Source organism: Podarcis pityusensis (assembly GCF_964106645.2).
Source record: "Podarcis pityusensis genome assembly, chromosome: 4".
Lineage (NCBI taxonomy): Eukaryota > Metazoa > Chordata > Lepidosauria > Squamata > Lacertidae > Podarcis > Podarcis pityusensis.
In genome coordinates, this window is record NC_138027.1 from 89,783,788 (window position 1) to 89,808,025 (window position 24,238).

Here is a 24,238-nt window from a genome sequence, read left to right on the forward strand (position 1 = left end):
CCCACTGATCTGTCGTTTTAGGTCAGGGTCTCAACGCATTATCAATTTCATTAGCAGAAGCAGAAAGAGAAGTCTGTTGTTATGAGAATTCACAAGTTGTGCTTTTGGTATTTTTTAAAAAGCACATTCTGCCCTCTAGTGGAATGAACACATATATTAGTTTCAGAAAAGTAAGGGCTATTTTGCAACTTTCCTAGCTGGAGGTGCAGTTCACGTGTGGGGAAAAATACTGCAGACCCTCCAAGTGTCCCTATTTTCCAGGGACGTCCCTGATTTAGAGAAGCCATCTTGGTTTCTGATTTGATCCCAGAATTTCCCACTTTTCCTTAGGATGTCCCTATTTTCATTGGAGAAATGTTGGAAGGTATGGAGTTATCTGACCCCTGCACCGTCTGAAGGCAATCCTGTATAGGTAAGGGGTTTTTTTTTTTTAATGCTTTACTATGTTTTTATATATGTTGGAAGCTGTCCAGAGTGCTGAGGCAACCCAATAAGATGTGTGGGGTATAAATAGTAAAATTATCATTATGGAATGGGACGTCCCTATTTTCATCGGAAAAAAGTTGGAGGGTATGATATTGTTCCTATGAATTTGTGAAGCAGAGTGCAAGTGTTTAAATGATTTTGATAATGCATGCAAAAGTGCCAGCTCCTATCCAGGAAAAAATTGCCTGAAACTCTTAAGGAGATGTAGATAATACTAAGCAACGTGGACCAATGGTCAGCTCAATATAAACTGCTTTCTCTGTTCCTAAATTACAGTGGTACCTCGCAAGACGAATGCCTCGCAAGACAAAAAACTCGCTAGACGAAAGGGTTTTTTGTTTTTTGAGCTGCTTCGCAAGACGATTTTCCCTATGGGCTTGCTTCGCAAGACGGAAACGTCTTGCAAGTTTGTTTCCTTTTTCTTAACACCGTTAATACAGTTGCGACTTGACTTCGAGGAGCAACTCATAGAATGCGGTGTGGTAGCCTTTTTTGAGGTTTTTGAAGACTTTGGTGCTTTTTGAAGCTTTTCCAAAACTTTCCCGACACCGTGCTTCGCAAGACGAAAAAAATCGCAAGACGACAAAACTCGCGGAACAAATTAATTTTGTCTTGCGAGGCACCACTGTAGTTTGACATCCTTCCGCAGGGCTTGCAAGACGGAGCTGTTCCGCTTGGCCTTTGGTTCGGGCCCAGTCTGACCCCCCTCTTTTTTATGAGACCCCCTTCTATGGGACCCTGTATGTAAGTTACCTCCTTGGCTCTTTCTATCAGCTCTTGTGGGACCAGCATGGATAGCTGCCCCTGGCGAATACTTGATGTTCCCTAGCCCTATGGTTGTGATTCGTGGGCTGCCATTTAATTTCATACTGATTTTAATTTTAAGCTGTATTTTAATCAATTGTTTGATTGTGTTTTTAATGTATCATATATTTGGTGTTAGCCGCCCTGAGCCCCACCCTGGCCAGGGAGGGTGGTGTATAAATAAATTATTATTATTATTATTATTATTATTATTATTATTATCATCATCATCATCAAATTAAATTCACAAGCTACAATAAATGGAATGTTTGTACCTGAAACTTCTATGTCATCAATATCACAACGCAGAATACAAAGTCCTGTAGTTATCAACTCCACAAACACAAGGCTTTTGTTTCACTGGGATTCAATCCCATACTCTCCAACATTCCTCAGATGAAAATAGGGACATTTCTCACCCCTCCCAATTAACCCTCCTTGACGCCCCATTTTTGTGTCCTCCCTTTCCATACACACTGCCTAGGCTTGCACCCCGGAGAGGTCACTTTGGTGCTGCTAACATAGCAAAAACAGCATAAGAGGCAGCAGTTATGAGTTACTTGTCTCTATATGCAGGTGGCGCTGTGGTCTAAACCACAGAGCCTGGGACTTGCTGATCAGAAGGTCGGCGGTTCGAATCCCTGCGACGGGGTCAGCTCCCGTTGCTCGGTCCCAGCTCCTGCCCACCTAAGCAGTTCGAAAGCACATCAAGTGCAAGTAGATAAATAGGTACCACTCCGGCGGGAAGGTAAACGGTGTTTCTGTGCACTGCTCTGGTTCGCCAGAAGCGGCTTAGTCATGCTGGCCACATGACCTGGAAGCTGTCTGCGGACAAACGCTGGCTCCCTTGGATTATAGAGCGAGATGAGCGCGCAACCCCAGAGTCATCCACGGCTGGACTTTGCGGTCAGGGGTACCTTTGCCTTTACCTTTTATAGCCACATCAAGCACTCTGTTTCTCTAGCAGTTTGACTTCACGCCCAGAGGCAAACATCCATTCCTCCAGCAGTGGAGGAATTATCCAAGCAGCTGCTGGGTTATAGAGTATTTTGTGCAATGGATGAATTAATATGTTACTGAAAAGCAGTTCTAGGTTTTAATGTAACCCTATCAGATGACATTGTTCAGAGGCTTAATTAAATTTGAGGGCTGTAGCATCTAGTTATATTACACTGACAGTAAAAAGGGGTGGGGAAGCAGCCGACAGCCCGATCAATCAATAAAAGAAATATTACTATAGAACAGGTGGAATTTTTACAGCTGCATTATTTAGTTATTTTCGCATCTACCCAAGACTTTGCTAATCTTCATTCAGTGCTACCTTACACTCCTGCAGGTGCTCTGGCACTATGATTTATGGTACTGTAGTAAAAAAACAAACAACATATTGTTTTTGGCTGTCCGGGCTCTTGTAAACGGTCCAGGTTTTGCTCACCCTGGAGCCTGATGGGAGATTATTTATTCATCTGCTTATTCTAAAACATTTATACCCCATCACTTCTCATATACAGCTCAAATTAGCTGACAAGGAAGTTGAGGCATAGTTTGACAATTTGAAAATATCAGATACTAAAATGATAAAAACAACCATTAACACTCCAACAGCACATCAGCAGGAGCCTTAAATTTATTCCAAATCCACAGATTAAAAACCAATAGAATGCAACAGCCACCTACAAACCAAAATTATTTAAAAGGAAGTTGTTTTTTTCTTTTTCTTTTTACTAACTCCCTTAAGGCCTCTGAGGAGGGGTTGAGAGGCACCTTCCTTGGGAGGGAGTACAAGATCCTTGGCCCAAAAAACACCCTTTTCTCTTCAGTCTCCAAACAGATTTTAACACCGTGTTTTTGCAAAAGCTCCAGAGGAGAACCCAATATATCTATCCCCCAAAGGAAGCCTTTTCTCCCCTTGCCAATGAATAAAGTGAACAAGCTTAATTCCTCCTTAAAAAGAAACAAAAAATATATATCCAATTTTATCTAAATAGTATAATTCACATTAACCTCAGAACTCCTTTGTGAAAAATCTGAAAGGGTTTATGGCTCTCTCGTGAATACTTGTTAAATGATTTTTGTCTATTTCAAGGCAGTCCTCTGGATATGAACTACTTCAACCGCAGCAAAAGCATTTGCAAATTATTTTAAGAGCACCTCACCTAGGTCCCATGGTAACTCAAGTCCTTAAAAAAAAACTGTGGAGCGAAGCCGCATAGCCATTGCCGGAGAGCGCTGCCTTTTTCCTGGGACAATTTGGACTCTAAAATAAGCACCCGTGAGTACTTAAACTTTGAACAACTGGACCTTAAATAAGGACTTGCGAGCAAAAAGGAATTGGATTTAAAAATTTATTTTCAATTTGGTACTGAACGGGAAGGTCTAAACAGGAAGTCAGCCTTCCGTTCTTTTGTAGACAGAATAAAGCAAAGACAACGTAAACTAGAGCTTAGAAAATCGCCTTTAAAGGATTGGATTTCATCATTTAAAATTGTGGAACCCCCCTTCGACAGCAGGGAAGAAGGGGGATCTTTTTTGGACTGTTTAAAGTGAGTTTAAAGTAAAGTAACTTTCCACCATCCTGACCCTGGAGCGGGGTGTCAGGACTGATGTTTGAAGCTCATTGACCAGAGACAAATGTTTTTGTCAGATAGCTAAAGAAGAGAAACATAGTGATTCCACTGTTTCCTTTCGCATTTTAAAGGAACAAATATTGACAAAATATCTCAAAAAGGAAAACTTTGTTGCAAGAACAAATAGAAGTTTTCCCCCTAGAGGGAGACTGTGAAACTGTAACTAATTCCAGGGAGCTGGCAGCTGTTACAGATTACAATCGTGAGAATAGACATTTGACCTTGCAGGACAATGTATTCAGAAGCTCTGTTGTGTGCTTTATATAAAGCAAATGCCCTACTGGAACAGTTACATGAGAAGATGAATTTGATGGCGACTTCGACTACAAATTTTGAACAGGCAGTGGGAAATTTTGAACAGACAGTGGGAAAATATGTGGAGCCCACCCAGGAATTAAATCAGGAGTGCGTCCTAACAGAACAGGCCCAACAGGAATATGAGCTTTCGGATTTGACAAATGAACTTGGAAAAAGCCAGATTTGGAAAGAAAAAGTTTGGTTTGGCTTGGAAATGGGGGGCTGGATTGACCCCCCTATGCTGGGATGTTTGGACTTTTCAAATCTGGCAATGGGCCGTGAGATGTTTGGGATTGTGGGGGCTCTTAATTTTGGAGGGTTTTTGAAACATGTTTTTAAACATCACATGGAATTTAGTGTTGAATATGGAAAAGGGGCTGATCTGTCGAGAAGGGTCAAAAATATTGCCAAGCTGGAGTTACCACGAGCAGGAGACAAGGGAAAATATAGTTACAAATATGAAGAAGAGCTGCGGAAGGGACATGGAAGAGACTTGAGGGCCTCAGATATAAGGTTGCCAGGTTAATGCGCTAGATCGATGGGATAATAAGGACTGACAAAACCTGGGACCAGGAGGAAGGGACGCTGGATGAAGATTGGATTTGTTTGTATTTCTTTTATTTTTTTTACTATTAGGACTGTTTTATAAAATTGATGAATGTTAAAAAAATGTTGGAATGAACCTACTCGGCTTTAGTAAAGATGCTTAAAGAATTATGAAAGAATATTATGGTTATGAGAAGTTGGTAAGGATAAGACTTAAGCTTTAAGTTTCAAGGTTTTTTTTATAAAAAGATAAGATTAAAACAGTTTAAGGTAATGTAACGACAGAATATTATGAAATATGGAAAGGATTTGCTGGGATAATTAATAACTAGGATACAAAGAAAGGGAGGAGGAGGAGGTCAAAGAAAGAAGGTAATGACAGTTGAGGATCTGAGAATAATGAATTTGTTTTTAAATGTTTTTAAATGTTTGTCGTGTATTTTTGGTATTTTGCTTTTTTTTTCTTATTTTGAATTTGTATTCGTATTGTTGGAAGTGGTTTGTTTCTCTCTTTGTTTACTTTGTTAACCACTTTTATTTTGTATTTTCTTCTTTCTTTATTTTTGTTTTGTAAAATTTTGAAAATCTCAATAAATATCTTATAAAAAAAACCCCCCAGATCTTTGTGAATTTAAGAATATGTCAAGCTAATGTAGGGTGTGCATTTTCTTATTCCTTGCATGTCTTAAAATACAGTCAATCTTCCACTCAGCCTTTGCATAGACAGACCCAGGAGCAGTTTTTTTTTTAAAGCATATGCAATTATGAGAATTTGCTGCTCTTCACAAGAAGCCCTTAAGTCATACAAAGGGACAGCTAACTGCTCTTTAGCTTTATTTATAAAACTGAGGCATTCCAAATGGTTCCCAATATGTCATGCCCCCTTTATTCAGCTTTATCCTTTCTTGTTTCTAATAGGCTTTCAGTACCCAAGTTATGCCTCACCGTTCATAGTTTAGGACTACAGGGCAGTATGACCAAAGACCTCTCTGAGATGTGCAAAAGATATCGAATAGTTTTGATTTCTCTTTGCTTTTCTGGGAAGCTCAGAGCTATAATTGATTCCCCCTCTTGGGAAAAGCCAAATGGTCTAGCAAATTCAGATTTCACGAGCAGGAGGGCAAAACCTCCAGATCAATTCCATATGGGAGATCAATCTTCGGTTTGCCTCTGCGGAGTCCTAGGTTTCTTCACCCTTTTCACAGAAGGCATATTTGACACCACTTGGTAGGTGTCAGACCGCTGCCACCCCACTGATTCTCGGCTCCTAATATTAGAAAGGACAAGGCCATAAATAGAACTGCTATGTCTTGTATGAGTCACTTATAAAACCAAAGCTCCAATCCATAGTTCACTTCTGCCAGTGATCTTCAAGTAGCCCAGGAGCAAGCAACATATTGCTGCTATCGCAGAATTGGCATCCCCTTAATAATAATAATTGTGTGTTTAGACCTTTAAACCTCCCCCTTAAATAAATTCAGACAAGACTCAAATTTTGGTTTGGTTTTTGGCAGAAATTAGACCACAACTTTATTGATTACAGCAAGTGAATGGTTGCATAGGCTCTGGTTCAACTAGCTCCCTACACCGTTGCAGGTAGCGCTGACCCAGGGCGGCATACGTCAGCCTAGGGTGAACACCTGGATAAGCAGAAAGCCAGGAATGGGCTATCTCTGCCACCCAAATGCCCCCCCTTGACTCAGGCACAGGCACAACCCCCGCACAGGGGTTGACCAAACTATTGAGTCCTTGGATTCCTTTAACGGAATACCCTTCGAATAGGGATGGTGAGAGCGTTCTCCCATCCCTATCACCTGAACCAGAGCCTATCCGCAACCTTACAAGTTGTGACGATTTGCTACGTGGCAGGCGAAACCCAAATGGCAAAGCCAGTCAGCCAAGTGGGGAAAATCCCTGCCATGCCCCAGTCCCAATGAGAGATGACACACGACAGCATAGCAAGGTCAAGCTCACAGCCCTAAATATAGGGAGAGGTGGGCGGGTGTTCCGAATGCATGCACCGAAAGAGGAAGCTCAGGGTCACGTGTATAATAATAATAATAATAATAATAATAATAATAATAATTTATTATTTATACCCCGCCCATCTGGCTGGGTATGCATAGGCATATAAAGGTCCCTTGATCCATTCAGCTTGCGTCCCATTGGCCTGATTAAACCCTGCATCAAGGAACCTACCAATTGGGTGTTGTGGCTAATCAATTGTACCCACCCACAACACAGGGTTTGGTTGCCAGGTCTCACCGCAACACGTGCCCTCGTTAAGGGAGGACCCAATTAACCCGTCAGTGAGTACCATGAAATTACCTGCTTATTTGCCTCCACTAGAAGCTGCCAGTGAGTACAGGGAAAACAGTGGTCCCAATTCAGGCAAGGAGTGCAGCTAAACAATCTCTTTTTTTTTTTTTTTAAAGCAATTTATTAGGTTTTACAATAAAAATAAACATAATAAGCAATATAACATTGATCTTAACATATTTTCACATTTTCTTTGGACTTCCTCACATCTCCCGCTCCCACTTTCATCGTTGTAACATTTGGTCAGCAATTTATCATCTTATTTAAATTCTTATATCCCTTCTATATTTCATAATCTTATAATTCTCAGAAGGAGCTAAATTTCACAGTCTTACTTATTTTCTTAAAAACTTCTAAATTTAGTGGTGCTCAGTTATTTTGATCTAGCATCTTATTTAGCATTCACTCAAATTACAATACTTTTGTAAATAGTTCTTAAATTTCTTCCAGTCCTCCTCAATCCTCTCTTCTCCCAGGTCACGGATTCTGCCGGTCATTTCAGCCAGTTCCATGTAGTCTATCAGTTGTATCTGCCATTCTTCCAGTGTGGGTAGATCTTGAGTTTTCCAATGTTGCAGCTAAACAATCTCCGAGTGCTGTTAGATTCCAGGTGTTCCAGGCAACTCCAGGCCCTAAATGGCCTCATCCCTGTATACCTGAAGGATGTGGGTGGCGTTGTGATCTAAACCACTGAGGCTCTTGGGCTTGCCAATCAGAAAGTCAGTGGTTCAAATCCCTGCAATGGAGTGAGCCCCCATTGCTCTGTCCCAGCTCCTGTCAATCTAGCAGTTCAAAAGCACTCCAGTGGAAATAGATAAATAGATACCCCTGTGGGGGGGAAGGTAAACTGTGTTTCTGTGTGCTCTGGCACTTGTCATGGTGTCCCGTTGTGACAGAAGCTGTTTAGTCATGCTGGTAACATGACCCGGAAAGCTGTCTATGGACAAACGCCAGCTCCCTCAGCCTGAAAGCGAGATGAGTGCCGCAACCCCTTAGCCACCTTTGACTGGACGTAACTGTCCAGGAGTCCTTTACTTTTACCTTTTTTTTACCTGAAGGAGCATCTCCATCCCCATTGTTCAGCCCAGACACTGAGGGCCACCTCTGAGGGCTTTCTGGTGGTTCCCTCACTGTGAGAAGTGAAGCTACAGGGAACCAGGCAGGGGTGGGGGTGGCACCCTTCCTCTGAAACACCTTCCAGGCAGACCTGTATTGGGAATTTTTTAATGTTCAGTGTTTTATTATGTTTCTTTATATGCTGGAAGCACCCCAGAGTGGCTAGGGTGACCCAGTCAGATGGGCAAAGTACAAAGAATAAAATTATCCAGGGTTTTGTTTTCTTGGAAGGAGGGACAGAGGAGACTGTGGAGTCTTTATGATATATGGTTTACTTACACATATCAAGGGACGCAGGTGGCGCTGTGGTCTAAATCACTGAGCCTTTTGAGCTTGCCAATCGGAAGGTTGACTGTTTGAATCCCCACGATAGAGTGAGCTCCTGTTGCTCTGTCCCAGCTCCTGCCAACCTAGCAGTTCGAAAGCACACCAGTGCAAGTAGATAAATAGGTACCTCTGTGGTGGGAAGTTAAATGGCATTTCTGTGCGCTCTGGGTTCCGTCATGGTGTCTCATTGCACCAGAAGTGGTTTAGTCATGCTGGCCACATGATCCAGAAAGCTGTCTGTGGACAAACACTGGCTCCCTCAGCCTGAAAGCAAGATGAGCGCCACAACCTCACTGCTTTTTTCTGGGGGGACGCAGGGGGACCCATACCCCTAAACCTTTTGTGAATCTTTGCACTTTTGTCCATTTGCTGTATTTATTTTTCCTGATTTGAACTGTAAAATGGTGATTTTCTTGAGTCAAAATGAGAGTACCCTTAAACATATTTTTAGAAAAAAAGCACTGTACAAACCCATAGTTGCCTTTCACTGGACTTAACCATCCAGGGATCCTTTACCTTTACCTTATATACAACTTGAGCCTACGATGGAGTGGCTCACAGCATTAATACCCCAGAAGCAAGGGTATTGGCCCTCTGGCACAGAGCAACTTCCTTTGTCACACTAAGGCCTATTACCAAGAAGATGGACTGGCTTTCTTTTGGGAATTATAGGGACAGAAGTACCTAAAATGTATAGAAACTTATCCATGTATGCTACTACAGTGGCAATACTGTTACCTGCCCCAAAACGAAAAGAAGCAGAAGTCCCAGCAAAAGAAGAATGGATGCAAAAACGTATGAAATATGCAGAAATAGCAAAACTTACCAGAAAAAGAAGAAATCAAGATAACAAACTTTTTATAAAAGAATGGAAATGGTTTATCGAATATTTACAGATACATTTTAAACAAATAAGAACATTGGCAGGGCTATTGTAATAACCTGCAGATTTATAAGAGCATATAATTAAAGTAGATGAAAAAATGAGCAAATTAAATTACTTTCAATATGCAGAAGATATTAAAAATAAATTTAAGGAACCACAGAAAGAGGGGGAAGGAAGTCAAGTTTTGAAATGTTAAAATGATTGTAAAATTTGTGAAATGTATAAACCTGAAAAGCATAAATAAAATTAAAAATAAGAAGAAGCTACACTGGCTTACATTAAAAATTGTCTCCTCCATTAGATTTTAACTCTTGCTGAATCCAAGCGATTAGAAGGGACTCGGGCATCATACAGCCTAACTACCCCCACCCTGTCCTAAACTCACAACAATAGGAAACTGCTTTTTTCTGAGTCAGACCACAGTCGTTCTTGGGGGTTTCAGAAAGGGGCTTTGCAAGGCCTGCCTGGAAATCTCAGGGATTGAACCTTGATACAGATAGATGCTACTGCTCAAGGAAGCCTGAGCCTTGAGTAGGACTGCTTCAGAACACGGATTAAGAGTTCTGGCAAACCAATCTCTCACAAGTAGCGTCCTGCAACAAAATGCTTCATTATGGAGTGCTTAGTGAGTGCTCATCTTCCAGCCATCCCATCAGCCATGCCTCCTACAGGAAACTCCTATTCCCCTCCTTCTGTTAATCTTTTCCAATTGATTGTCAACATTCTGCGGCTACAGAGCATGCACAATCCTCCCAGGACCGTCTTTTATTTTTTAAAAGCAATACTTTAAATAACTAACTAAAAAACATAAGCTTACACATTCAGTAAGCTAAATAATAAATTCCCCTCTGGCTACACACTTCTCTGTCATGGAGGAAAATGCTTTTATATATATATATATTTTTTTAAAAAAAATTTATTAAAATTTCAAAAGAAAAAGATTACATTAATAAGAAAAATAACAATAAAGAAAGAAAAATACAAAGTACAAAAAAGAAAAAACAGTTAAAAACAATTCCATCTTTTCATCGCTTCTCTTACGTTTACTTGTTTCCCGGACCTCCTCATACCTCCCTCTTTTGTATTCCAATTCAATTTGTTAGTCCAGCAATTCCTTTCCCTCCTTTTTAATCCTGATCTTTACTCTTGATATATTATAACATTAAATTTTTACGTATTAAAAACCAATTTTTCCATATTCTTTTATACCAGTACAGCTAGAAACCACTTAACTTCAATCCAACATCATTCTAACATTCATTAATTTTACAATATTTCTGTAAATAGTCTTTAAATTTCTTCCAATCTTCTTCCACCGACTCTTCTCCCTGGTCTTTTATAAGCATGAAAGCAAAACATACCCAATGATTTCTACACATAATTTTCTCGTGTTACAGCCCAGGTTAACCAATCTAATGTCCCCCCCTTCAGTATTATTGTTTCAGATTACTGTTTCCTATCCGGTGTTCCAAATGGATTTTACTTGGCGTGGCATGCCAAAGAGCACCCCTGTCTCCCATTTTTTTCATTCCAGTTTCATAGATGGTCTCTTTGTTCACACTCTTATTACCCTTTTGCCCAACTGACTATAAATTGTATTCCAGCATCTCTGAATGACACGGCGATTTTTTGAGCTGCAAGGAAATGCCCGCCTAGACTTTTGAAGTGATTTAACTAATCCATTTGCCTTTATCAATTCACCACAATAAGAGAAACGTCAGCTTTGTAATTCAGAGTCAGAATCAGCATCTTTCGGTTCCAGGTGGAGAAATCGAAATTAGAAACAGAATTGTTAGAACCAAAGATTAAGGTACTTTCAAGGATGTATAACTTGCTGTTGAAATGGAATACACAAGATGAAACGGTTAAATCGGCTATGATAAGGTGGGCACAGGACATTGGGCATAATATCATGTTTGAGGACTGGGAGAGGTTGTGGAGTAATGGATTGAAATTTACTGCATGTAACGCTCTGAAAGAAAATGTAATGAACATGATTTATAGATGGTATATGACCCCAGTCAAACTTGCCAAAATTTACCACCTGTCTGATAATAAGTGTTGGAAGTGTAAAGAGTGTGAGGGAACGTTCTTCCACCTCTGGTGGACTTGCCCTAAAGTGAAGGCGTTCTGGGAAATGATTTATAATGAATTGAAAAAGGTATTTAAATATACCTTCACTAAGAAACCAGAGGCTTTCCTTTTGGGTATTGTCGGCCAAGGGGTGGCAAAGAAGGACCAGACATTTTTTATGTATGCAACAACAGCAGCAAGGATACTTCTCGCAAAACACTGGAAAACTCAAGATCTACCCACACTGGAAGAATGGCAGATGCAACTGATAGACTACATGGAACTGGCTGAAATGACCGGCAGAATTCGCGACCTGGGAGAAGAGAGGATTGAGGAGGATTGGAAGAAATTTAAGAACTATTTACAAAAGCACTGTAATTTGAGTGAATGCTAAATAAGATGCTAGACTAAAATAACTGAGCACCACTAAATTTAGAAGTTTTTAAGAAAATAAGTAAGACTGTGAAAATTTAGCTCCTTTCGAGAATTATAAGATCATGAAATATAGAAGGGATATAAGAATTTAAATAAGATGATAAATTGCTGACAAAATGTTACAACGATGAAAGTGGGAGCGGGAGATGTGAGGAAGTCCAAAGAAAATGTGAAACTATGTTAAGACAAATGTTATATTGTTTATTATGTTTACTTTTATTGTAAAACCCAATAAATTGCTTTAAAAAAAAAAACAACAGAATCAGCATCTTTCTCTCTCCCATTCCACCCCACCCAACCTGTATCTTGAAATATTTTTAAATTTTATAATATTGGAGTTTTAAACATCGCTGCCACAGAGGCACATGCATCACTTCCCAATTTAGAAAGGTTTATCAATCTGAAGTCCAATGTTTTGGCTCTTGTTTCTGTTCCAGTTGAACCAACAGCTCAAGTTTGATTGCTTCCTTCCCTTGTCATCACGAGGCATTCTTAGACTGATTCACACCACAATGGCACCACAATATATAGAGATAGTGTATTTAAATTAGACCAGAAGCCATTAACTAGAAGGTAATGAAAGCTTTCTGGGAAATGATATATAATGAATTGAAAAAAATGTTTAAAATAACTTTTGTAAAAGAAAAAACAAGCAGAAGCTTTTTTTTTTACTAGGAATTGTAGGTACTGACATCCCAAAGAACAGAAAAGACTTTTTATGTACGTGACAACAGCCACACGGCTGCTACTAGCCCAAAGATAGAAAGTATGCAAAGTCCTCACAAGAAAGGAATGGCAAATTAAGCTGTTGGCAAAACTGATCAGAAAGCTCAGGAACCAAGAAGACAACAACTTCAAGAAAGAATGGGGCAAATTTAAAATTTATTTAGGAAGCTACTATAAGCAGATGAAAACATTTGCAGGATTTTAATAACACTTGGAATGTAACAAATACAATGGATATCATGGAAATATATAAAATATGGATTAGGGAATAATATGCAGGTGAAAATGTTGACAATGGGACACATGGAAGGGATGGTGGGAAGTTGAGGGATTCAGAGAAATCCCTACATACGGTTATGTATTTGGTAACGTGATAACTTTTTACTTGTAAAATAAATAAATAAATATTTCAAAAAAAGAAGAAGAAGCCATTAACTAGTTCAATCAGTAGATTATTTAACCATGACTTTAACTGATTAATTGGCAGAGCCAGTTTTATCAGGGAAGACAAAATTTAATCACTGTTGCGACTGAGAGATAAAACCACATGTGGCCCTTTTGATTCTTGGAAGTTACATTATAAGGGATTAAATATGTGTTTTCTTTCGAAAGCTTATAAATGCATTTGCATACTTGAAGTGGAGAATAAAAGATGAAGATGCAATTTAAAACAACAGACCAAAAATAGCAATTCACCCTTCATCCATACCTCACGGATAGGTGAGCCACTTTGACTCATGTCATTTTTGGCTGGGAAACAGACATGTACATTTTCTGAAAACCCATGAGCAGAATCAAGGCACACCATATCGAAAAAGCCTCTTGTCCTTAATTGTGGTTGCTTCCAACCCGTGGCCAGTCTTTCCTCCTTTCCTCAAGGCTAGGGATGGGTGAACCTGTTAATTTTGTGTCCCGGTTTTTCACTTTTCCAATTCTAAATTGAGTTCTCTACATTTCCACATCAGTGTGTGTGTTTTTAATTTTTTTGGAAATATTTTTTATTAAATTTCCATTTACCAAGCCAATCATATCCAAATATTAAACCAAATATTAAACCAATTTTTTTATTTTTATTTTTTTGTGGGGGATACCCATGCTTCGAGTTTGGTAGGAGTCCAATCATCTTATATTTCTGCTGCTTTGATGTTCACAGTCCCATCTTCTCATCTCCTTGTCGTTATCCTTTTTCTTCTTAATAACCTCCGAGTTGTCTCCACAAGCGAGTTGAAAAAAAACAGCCTTGTTTATATTTCTGTGTGAACTTTGTAATGCTCTCCCGTAATTCATCTCACATAGATCCAAGTGTCCAAGAGTCCTGTTCAAACGGCAATTGCCATTTTAGTCAGTTCCGATGAAATACAGTCTCGGCGTCCGCTCCTTAATTTTCCCAGATCCTTTGCACCATAAATCAGTCTTTCCAGGAGGGTTATTGCCCTTTCAAATTTACGATTCAAACCTGATAGCAGAACAGTGGCTCACCCCCCCCCCCCCAAGACTGAGAATCCTGCAACGAGGTCTGCCTCTTAATGGCGGATCGCTTTTGTAACTACGCCACAAGAAAGCCTCCCTTCTTTCCAGATCTTTCACAGAGTAAAACCTTTTATTAGCATTTTTTGTTTCCACACAGTTTATTTTTCAGTCTCACTTGCTATCAGTCATTGTGACGGTTCTTCTAAGGGGGAGGGTTGTTAGGTAAATCATATTGAAGAAGAAGAAAGTCCCCCCCCCCCTTTCCATTCCGTTCAACATACCGACATGGCTGTGATTCTTTGTTGTGGTCCTCTGTTCATTCCGTCCCATCGCTCTATCTTCTCAGTGGTAGATTTATTTAGCAGATAATACACTCCTGACCTCGCTCGAAACATGTGCATTTACTTCTCCAATTTTTTTTATTTATCTTAAGCAACACAGCTAGTTTCACTCCTGAAAGTGGCGTCCGGGAGCTCCAGAGCTCGCACGAGTGCTTTCTGCCCAGTGCCCCCACCCCCTCCTTCTTTCGAACTCAGGGGTGATTTATGGGCAACCGCAGGCGAGGCAGCATCTTCCCACCTCCTGGGAAGAAGAGGGAGACTGATCTACTCCCCATAATCAGCCTCCAATTACCTCGTCCGAGCCGGATAGATGGTATTGTCGGCCATCTTCCAAGGTGCCCCTAGCGCCCCCCCCCCGTGTTTTTCTTTTTCTTTTTAAAAGTCCTCGTGAACATTTCACCTGCGCTTTAGTGAACATTTCTCTTCATACGTACATTTCTTTTCATGCATTTTTGCCTGATAAGCACACGGTTGTAAAACAATTTCCCCTTATATAATGTATTTTTGTATGCTATTTTAAGCAATGTGTGTGTGTGTTCATATGCACACTAACATATGCACTGAAAATTTCAGAGAAGTGTCAGTTTCCAAGGATGGCTTTCTTGGGTTCACATATTGTTTCGGAAATCATGAATTAAATGCAAACAGAATCAAATTTCTCCCAGTCCTTACCCATGGCTGAACTGGGCTGACTGCATTCCAGAGGGGAAGTGCAAGTTAACTTTAAGTATTGAGGTAGAATACTCATTGATTAAATAGCATCATTGAAACATAGAGGTGGAAGAGACCACGAGGGTCATCAAGTCCAACTCCCTGCAATGCAGGAATATGCAGCTGTCCCATACGGGAATCAAACCTGCAACCTTGGTGTTATCAGCAGCAGCACACTCTAGCCAACTGAGCTATCCAGTTCTAAAAGTGACTCCAGCACTGGAAGTTCCTTTAGCAATACTAAATGCATTTATTACACCTTGAGTTTCAAATTTACAAGAGTTTTGTCTCCCTTGCGATATATTTTTATTTCACACACTATAGCTTATAAACAGGTCTTAATATGGGGGGTTGGGCATGCAGAAGACAAGTAGAAACTGGATTTAATTACAAATCAGCAGGCCTCTGGGGAGTGATTCGCAGCACTCTTGCGTTTGCTTTTATATTGAGAAGACTATGAGAAAGGTCCAAGTCTTACAGGAAGAAAAGGACTTATAAAGCTTGTAAAAGTATAATGAATGTCAAGTCTTTTTGGGAAAAGCAATTAGATGAGTAGAAGCACAATAAAATGTTTTAAGGAAGTGGATGAATTACGAAGAAAAAGAGTTTTTAAAAAGAGGGGAGTGAGCGTGGATGACAGAGAGGACACAAAACCATACATAATTCAGCAGTGCCTTATACTGTCCTAGAAGCAATTCATCTAGTCAACAGACAGAAGGCAATTTTGAGCTGGCTGGAAAAAGGCAACTTTGCTCAAACCATAGTCTCCAAAGTGTCCTGCAGACAATTCAGCTAGTTCTTATATGATTGGATGTGGAGACCTAATATCGAGTCATACGATTGGTCCGTATCAGCCCAAAATAAAGGAATTCCTTCGGAAGTCAAACAGAATCCATTCTGGAAGTCAGTTCGACTTCCGGAAAGTTTGGAAACCAAGGTGCAGCTACCAATTGGTTCCCGATCATGCAGGTGCGCCGGAAACAATAGCGGAAGCCATGCCAGATGTTTGGCTTCCCAAAAAAACATTCAAAAACCAGAACACTCACTTCCGGTTTTCAGTCATTTGGGAGCCGAAACGTTCAACTCCAAAGGCCTTCAGGAGCCGAATTACAGTAGCACTCCCCAGAGAGGTAGGAAATGAACTTTTGAGGCAAGAGGCTGGGATCAGGAAAGCCCATGTGTTTCTTGGTTTCAGGATGATGATGATGATGAATAATAATAATAATAATAATAATAATAATAATAATAATACCACACTATCTTACTGAATGGGTTGCCCCTGCCACTCTGGGTGGCTTCTGGCATATAATAAATGTAATAATAAATCAAATATAAATCAAATAAACGTAACAAAACCTTCCGGAGCAAACCTTCATTTGTATATCCCCTATTTATTCATTTGATCTTTCTTAAGAGAAGCAGAAAGCTTGACACCTTCATATTGTAAATCCATGTTGAGTTGAAACAAACTTTCCATGAATAGTTTAGGCTCATTCCTCAGGAGGAAGTTCACGCACTACTTCCCACAACTGCAGAAGCCATTGTCAGTTCTGATGCAACGCCTTGTGAGCTTTTTCAGTCTCAATCACTACGCAATTTGGATTACATAAATATGTAGGGATACTCTAATAAACATAGCAAGGCACCTGCCTTAACTCAAACAATGAGGAGGGGTGAGGAAGCCCTAAATGTCTGCTGTAAATTTATCCCAACCCTCAAGTGCGCTATACTTAGATTTCTAAAAGATCTTGAAATATTCATAGACTGTCCTCCAAAAGGACTTCAGGGGAACATTGTGGCTCTGCTCCAAGGATATCTCTTATTATAGTGTTCTACGTGTATTAAAATAAAGAACTGTCTCCATGCACCGCCGTAAAAAAAGATACCTTGAGGGTATCACTCTGGTTCAGGTCCAAGGACATTTCTTTAGAGCATCCCCCAGAGCAACTGAAAAATGAGCATCTCTAAGTAGCAAGGTAAAGGCACGATAAAGACATTATCAGCAGAAATGCCTCGAGGAACTAAAGGTGCTTAGGTCACACATTCTGGATTTGTATTCTCCCTACGGTTCATAAAACGTAATATATTGTTTGCCCAGTTCCTATGCTTTGTTCAAAGCTGGCAAAGACAATGTGTAGATGAAGGATTCTAGTACAGAGTCTGTGAGTAGACCATAGGAGAGAAGTCCTCCATCTGGTCCACTCCTAGGACCCCCCACCCACCCACCCACCCACCCACCTGGCTCAGCCAATTGGCTCATGGGGAAGTTCCTAGGCTGCAAAGGCAAAAGGTGGCAGCCCAGATTGGCCGCTGGCATTCTGCATTGCTGCAATCATTTTTTACCCATCTGGAGGCCCCAATATGAGAAGACTGGTTATATTATTATTATTATTATTATTATTATTATTAAATAATAATTATGATAAATTACAGTCGGTCCCAATAAATTCATCTACAAGCTAAAGGAAACAAAGAATACGGTCTAACACCATCTCCCAATTTGCCATTCCAAAAGGTGATAAAAATTGCCTATTTCTCAACAAATGGATTCTTAAATATCACATCATCTCTTGCTCAGATATAATATCTTAATTTATGGATCACTTCTAAGTGTAAAACCATTCTGGCAAATAACAGGGGCGGGCAGGAGATTATTTTCCCCTAGCACATTGAAAGTGACATTTTAGCTGCTTTCAGGAAGTTAGCAACTTTTTCCTCCTCCACACATTGTTCCCAATAATTCAGAAGAGTTATTTATTGGGTTTTTCGGAATCTCATATCTGGTAATTTGATTAATGGAGTTTAAAATTTGCTGCCCACGGCCTATCTTTTTTCCCCCTGCCTGAATTGCTGCATTCATCTCTCTCACACGCATCCCAACACACACCCTGTTCACACAAACACTGAGCACATCTGCCATCGAAGGGGACTGCAGCGTCTGCCCATTTTTTACATCTATAGCTCATATTTCTTCTGAGGTGTTCAAGAGGCCTTCCTGTTTGTCCCACAAAGCCACTTCAGCCAAGCCATGCCCACCAGGTCTATCTCTGGAGTCTTGGAGGAGGCTACCACTGTGAAGCCCCTCGAAAAGCATTATTTTGTGGGTTCCTTTGCAAGACTCATGTGGGCTAAACAGGTCGCCTGACTGGTGGGTGGAGTCACATTCAAGCTGTGCGGGAGATAAAAGTCTGACCTGTTGTCCAGGTATAGTCCCCTTTCCCTGGTGCACATGATTTGCTGCACATGTATACACCAATTTTATCATCACAACCACCACAGAAGGTAAAAACAAAAAAATTCCTTCCAGTAGCACCTTAAAGACCAACTAAGTTAGTTCTTGGTATGAGCTTTCGTGTTCAAGCACACTTCTTCAGATACACTGAAACAGAAGTTGCCAGACCCTTCTATATAGTGAGAAGGTGGGGAGGGGTATTACTCAGAAGGGTGGTGGGAATGGGTGATTGGCAGATAGCTGAGAAGAGCCTGTAGATCACCTAAGAGATCTACAACAAACCTTTTTAGAACTAAAATACCCAGCAGATGAAGTTAGACAACAGATCAACAGAGCCAGACTGATACCCAGAGAGAACTTGCTGCAAGACAGACCCAAAAAAGAAAATAACAGAACACCTCTAGTCATCACATACAGCTCCCAAGTTAAAACAGTACAACGCATCATCAGAGATCTACAACCTCTCCTGGACAATGACAGTTCTCTTTCTCAAGCTCTGGGAGGAAGACCTTTCATTGCCTACAGACAGCCACCCAATCTTAAACAACTCCTAACCCACAATAATACTACAACCAGACCTAACACGGACACTGGCACCAGAGCCTGCAATAAACCCAGATGCCAACTTTGCTGTCACATACACCCGGACAACACCATTACTGGCCCCAACAACATCACACATACCATCTCGGGACTGTTTAATTGCTCATCGTCTAACATTGTGTATGCCATCAAATGCCAACAGTGTCCTTCAGCTCTCTATATTGGACAAACAGGCCAAACCTTACACCAAAGAATAAACGGACACAAATCTGACATCAAGAATCACAAGACAGAGAAACCAGTAGGAGAACACTTCAGTCTCCCAGGACATTCTATACAAGATCTCGAAGTAGCTGTTTTACTACAAAGGAATTTCAGAAATAGACTGGAAAGGGAAGCTGCTGAATTACAACTCATTACCAAACTTAAAACCATGGAGAGACCTGGCCTGAACAAAGACATTGGATTCTTATCTCATTATACATGACTAAGCCATTTCTCACCTTCTCACCCCTTGCCTTTTCCTGTAAGACCTATTGCAGTTGTTAAGAGTCGCAACAGGCTCTTCTCAGCTATCTGCCAATCACCCATTCCCACCACCCTTCTGAGTAATACCCCTCCCCACCTTCTCACTATATAGAAGGGTCTGGCAACTTCTGTTTCAGTGTATCTGAAGAGGTGTGCTTGCATACGAAAGCTCATACCAAGAACTAACTTAGTTGGTCTTTAAGGTGCTACTGGAAGGAATTTTTTTGTTTTGACTATGGCAGACCAACACGGCTACCTATCTGTAACCACAGAAGGTAGTCTAGGCTGAGGGAGAGTGATTCCCCAAGGTGACTCAGTGGAGTCTGGGTGGAGGGGGGATTTGAACCCAGCTCACTGTGCGTTAAACCACAGAGCCTAGGACTTGCCGATCAGAAGGTTGGCGGTTCGAATCCCCGCGACGGGGTGAGCTCCCGTTGCTCGGTCTCTGCCAACCTAGCAGTTCGAAAGCACGTCAAAGTGCAAGTAGATAAATAGGTACCGCTCCAGCGGGAAGGTTAACGGTGTTTCTGTGCGCTGCTCTGGTTCGCCAGAAGTGGCTTAGTCCTGCTGGCCACATGACCCGGAAGCTGTACGCCGGCTCCCTCAGTCAGTAAAGCGAGATGAGCGCTGCAACCCCAGAGTTGGCCACGACTGGACCTAATGGTCAGGGGTCCCTTTACCCTTTACCTGACCTAACATTCTAAATGGTGCACCACACAGGTTTTAATTTTCATTTTCATTTTTTTGACAAAATAATAATAAATAAATAAAAATGAAAATGTGCACCCCTCCCCCGAGACCATTCCATTGTAACTATCCAACCTTCCAAAATTTCAACACCTCTTGCAATGGTTTGACCCGTTTCCGTTTTAACAGTACAGATTCTGCAAATACTTTCCATATTTCCTCAAAATCATTTCTCCTGCATATTCGCCAGCTTACCTTAATAGCACATGCTGCTGCTTCTTCTTCTTCTTCTTCTTCTTCTTCTTCTTCTTCTTCTTCTTCTTCTTCTTCTTTATATACCACCATATACCCGGGGGTCTCAGAGCAGTTCACAGAATAAAATCAAGATATAAAACCACAAAATACATAATAAAAATAAAAACAACAACCCAATAGGCCCCCAACAAAAAACACATTATTATTATTTATCATTAATAGCTATATCCCTCTTCATACCATTCTTCCATTTTGTATTCACCTTGCCCCTTCCACTTCCTAGCTATCATAATTTGTGTAGCTGTCAATAAATTTGTGAGCAAGTCCTTCATAGCCAGTGAACCTTCCACCCCATTGTAAATTGATAATAATGCTACCTCTGGACTTTCGGTCAGCTTTAACCCAGTGATTTCTGTTATCTCCTTAAACACCCTTTGTCCCCCAAAATGTACATATTTGCACCCACCACCACCACATGTGAACATAATTCCCGGTTTCCTGGCATCCCCTCCAACATAACACCGAATATTCCTTGTTTATTTGATTTAATCTTACTGGTGTTATAAATACATATCCAAACTTAATTATTATTATTTTTTAAGTTTTCAACATAAAATACAATAAAAATCACACTAATCTAGAAAAGAAAAATACAAAAAGTAAGAATAAGGAAAGGAAGGAAATAAAGAGGGGGGAAAGCCCTCTTTCAAAATCAAATCTTAAAACTTATTCCACACACAGAAGAGGAGGAGGAGGAGGAGTTTGAACTTGAAATCCCGCCTTTCATTCCCCTTAAGGAGTCTCAAAGCGGCTGACAATCTCCTTTCCCTTCCTCCCCCACAACAAACACTCTGTGAGGTGAGTGAGGCTGAGAGATTTCAGAGAAGTGTGACTAGCCCAAGGTCACCCAGCAGCTGCATGTGGAGGAGCGGGGAATCCAACCTGGTTCACCAGATTACAAGTCCACTGCTCTTAACCACTACACCATGCTGGGATTCAGAGAAGGATTCAGTCACACAAGGCACCACTTTGTCATCTGAAGTCTAGGCACCTCAGCAAGAACTAAGCAACCTTCATACAGAAGAGTGAACCCTCCCAGCTCTCACCGACCATTCACACAGGGTCCTTATTCTTCAATCCAGCACTTTACCACACAGGTTTTCTTATCCCAGGGAAAGCCATTCTGATGCCTCTCCTTGAATTACAATTGCCATCAGCTCTGGCAAGCGCAACTGCTGATCAGGGATGTCCAGCAACATTGGCCATTCCTTCCTCAACCTTTAGAGAGCTAACGCACGTCAGAAAATCTTATGTAGTTATAAGCCCCTCCTTCAAGGGTAAGTGAAGAGTGGGATGTCCAAGCCAGTTGCCCTTATACCTTCAGGCATCCTGTACATTGCTCAAGAGCTAAAGTTGTTTCTAGTAATTAGACTGAAACATTCCTTTAAGAAACAGCTTACATTCTCTGGAAAACTAATTAAGGCTGCAATCCTTCGCCTACTTACCTGTCTGTAAGCCTCTCCGTTGGAGGTCCTCCTCTGTAAGTTGACAATTAGCATCTGCTAGATCAAATCATGAGTCTGTAAGGGCTTATCTTAATTGACTTGGAAAAAAGAAGACAGCTTTGTTGAACCAGACTTGCTCAATACGGCGTAGGTGTAAATCTCACATGTTGTAACTTAGCAAGGCAACAGTCCCTTGGACAGCATGCTAAACTGACTCAACTAAAATATGTACAGTATATGAGAAAAGATTGAAATGGATATTTTATACTGGTGGGGTGCTGATTGGTTCAAACTCTCCAAGCGCCCCTATTGTCTAGGGAGAGTCCAAGATTTACAAAAGTCATCCCCGTTTCTGATTTGATTCCAGAATGTCCCACTTTTCCATAGGATGTCCCTGTTTTCATTAGAGAAGAGTTGGAAAGTATGGTAAAGGGACCCCTGACCGTTAGGTCCAGTCACGAACGACTCTGGGGTTGCAGCGCTCATCTCGCTCTATAGGCCGAGGGAGCTTTCGGGTCATGTGGCCAGCATGACTAAGCCGCTTCTGGTGAACCAGAGCAGCCCACAGAAATGCTGTTTACCTTCTCGCTGGAAGCACTTTGATGTGCTTCCGAACTGCTAGATTAGCAGGAGCAGGGACCGGGCAATGGGAGCTCACCCCATCACAGGGTTTCAAACCGCCGACCTTCTGATCGGCAATCCATAGGCTCTGTGGTTTAACTCACAGCGCCACCAGCGTCCTGGAAGGTATGGTAGGACATCCCTATTTTCATCAGAGAGATGGAGGGCATGGAGTTATGAGAGCCCCAAGCCAGGGCAATAAGTAACTATACAACCTTTAGAATACATCTGAAGGCAGCCCTGTATAGGGATTTTTTTTTGCAGACTGATTTTTACCACTGAATGCCAGTTGGGTTTTCAGCAGATTGACATTTGCTCCGATTCAGCACGAAAGAGAGGGTTTCCCCAGAGAAACCAGCATGGCCAGTGGAAAACCACTCGGACCTGTGTTTCCTAGGCATGTAAGAATAGCAAGAATTGTCCCCAGACAATACAGGACCAAGTGAGCAGCACAGCACAAAACTGCATATTTAACACTTCTCTTCTGCATGAAAAGGCTACAGGAGTCATATCCTACCCAAACACTATATCAGCCAGCATCAGAAAACATGGCCATTCCAGGAAGCATTCTTTCTGCGCACAAAAGTTTTGTTTTTAAAGGCTCCCAATACTGCTGATACCCAAAGAACTCCTTTCTTTCTTTTTTAGTTCCTGCAAAATGAGATGATGCACAAGGGAGTGATTGCAATGGATCAGACCCATGAATATTTCAATACTACCAAGGATCTTCCTCAGCATATTAGGTACCATAAAACAAACTGCTGTTTAAACACTGTCGAGCAACATCCCTCCCCTGAAAGAAGCCTCCCAGCAGCATATGGGAAGATGCCAGCGATGGGTTGAAGTTGCCTTCTTGAAATATTGGTATGTCGAGGAGAGCTGCAGCCAAGGTGGCAGGCCTCTGGCATTAAAGGACCTAGCAGGGATAGAACGTTATGGTTCCTTAATTCTTTTAGCACCTGAAATCTATCTATATTATTAGCATCACACAGGCACACAAACAAACACCCCAGTTGTAGCAAAGGGTGCTGGGAGAACATTGGACTCTTCTTTTGCCACGATGAAAAGGCCACAACCACTGTCATGCCACGCAAAGGTCATAGGTGCTAGGCTTGCCATATTTCAAAAAGTGAAAATCTGGATACAAAAGTTGTTGGGGTTTGGGTTTTTTTTTTTTTTTTTGCAGTGTGTGTGTGTGGCTGAGCTTTTATTGCTCCCCCCTTTTTTTTTTGAAGTTTTGGAGCTATTTTTAAGGAAATTCACCCAAAAAAATCAACACTTCCGCCATGGGTGACCATACTTAACCCATTCGCCTGGATATTCCCATACATTTTTTTTTACTGATTTACCGCTTTTGACTCAAGATGAGCAGATCAGTATGATTCTGTGCAAAAAATTCTGTGCATGTGGAAAGTTACCACATCGGGGCAATGGGTTAACGTCTAAATCTCCCTGCCTGAGATAACTTGTTTTCTGATTGAGGGGATGTTTTTTTGCCCCTCAATGTCCACACATTGAGGCCACTTGTCCCTATTTTCATTGGAGAAATGTTGGAATGGGTATGGAATAGGACACCTTTATTTTCATGGGAGAAACATGGGGGAGTATCACTTCTGAACTGTTGACATTTTGCAGGTGGAATTTAATGGCATACCTGCAAATGGAGGTTGCACAATTGAATGTCATGAACTGGCAGGGTTTCG